This window comes from Miscanthus floridulus, chromosome 4 (genome assembly GCF_019320115.1).
Source record: "Miscanthus floridulus cultivar M001 chromosome 4, ASM1932011v1, whole genome shotgun sequence".
Taxonomy (NCBI): Eukaryota; Viridiplantae; Streptophyta; class Magnoliopsida; order Poales; family Poaceae; genus Miscanthus; species Miscanthus floridulus.
In genome coordinates, this window is record NC_089583.1 from 14,625,286 (window position 1) to 14,626,928 (window position 1,643).

Genomic DNA, 1,643 nt, shown 5'->3' on the forward strand with positions numbered 1-1,643 from the left:
TGCTAGAGGCAGCTATCAACTAATGGCCGAGTAGGAGTACTTGGGCCATGTCTATGTGTGCGTGAACCTATAGGGTCGCACGCTTAAGGAGCTGGAAGCCTAGTTTGGATTGGATCTGAATTAGACAAGGCTTAGGGTTACTAATGGGCCTCCAACTTGGGAGCTCATTAGGGATGCCTATAAATATGTGGGGTGGGGCAGCGGGGCAAATCAATCCATGCCTTTTGGCAGCCGCCGCCACCCATCCTATGCCCGCACCTGCTGCTCCTCGCAGACCTAGTAGTTCGGCGGCGCAACGCTTCCTCCCTATACGTGTGGATACCTTGGAGGTGCTGCATCTGGAGCACAAGGACAAACCACACGAAGGGGACGGACGGATGGACGACCTCACAACTGCATGACACTGCTATGACGTGTTTGACTACATCGAGTCACTTTTGCTGCACCTGCGCATCTAGTGGTAATCCCGTGATCTATAACTAGCAGTAGATCCTGGTTTATGAGGTCGAAATTTTTGTTTTCCGGCTAGCGTAGCATCCTCATAACCCTTCAGTCGACACCTACCAAGTTATGGCCCGCAAAGCCTTGCGGCATCTTTGCTAGATCTATGAAGAGCCAATTGCTCGTACTCCCATGAAGTTCTTTCCACCTTTGGAAAAGAATCGACAGGTATGGAGGGCTCGCATGGAGGCTTTGCAAGGGTAGGACGCGCAAGAAGATAGCCCAACTGTGGTACATCTGGCCATGTATTTGATTGCTCTGGATGAGCAGTATGACCGGTAGGCCTCGGAGCTGAGGAAGTGCCTCCGCCGAGCCGAGGAAGCCGAGATCTTCTCTAGGATGCTCGAAGTGCAACTCGCTGAGGCGCACGCCAATGTGGCAGCCACAAAAAGTTGTGAGACTGCCATGGCGGAAGCCCTGAAGGAGGCTGAAGATCGACACACCTAGTAGCTAGAGGATGCTTATCTGGTCACAAGGGCCAAGCGTAGGACGCTTGACACAGAAAGGCAGGAACCCTTAGTCTTGGAGGGAATCCCTATCCACCCGCTGGAAAGAAGGAGAACCAGTGTTGCAGTACCACCAGCACCTCCACCCTCGAAGGTATCAGAAGTAGAGTCCTTGCCTCCCATCACTCAGCCACCACCACGAGAGGAGACAGATCCTTAGCCAGTGCAGAAGAAGAACCAGCTGAGGCCAGGAATGAAGCCGTTTGGTCCGACAAAGTAGATGAGTTGTCCTACGGGACATGTACCCATAGTTAGTAGTGCTTTTCATCACCATCCTCTATTGTTATAATCTTTCCATTGTATTTCAGCCATAGATGTTAAGAATCATCAGGTTGTAGGAGCCAAACGATGTGTCGAGAATGGGAGAGGGAGTGCTTGTATGCTGTACTTGTATAAGGGCATTTTGGACGTGCATTTTGCTTTATCCGTTGTGTTTGTTATGTCGATTTACCCTTAGACCTCATTAGACTTACTTAGGGTTCTTGAGGCAAAAAAACAAATAGGTTACAAGAAAAGCAACCATTCAGATGCAAGCAGACCAGTTATGATTGGAAATGAATCGCAAAGGAGGTAACAAATTAAAGCCGCCTTTTACAAATTAAAGACCCCCCACTAACATAGTGTAGGCTTTTATTT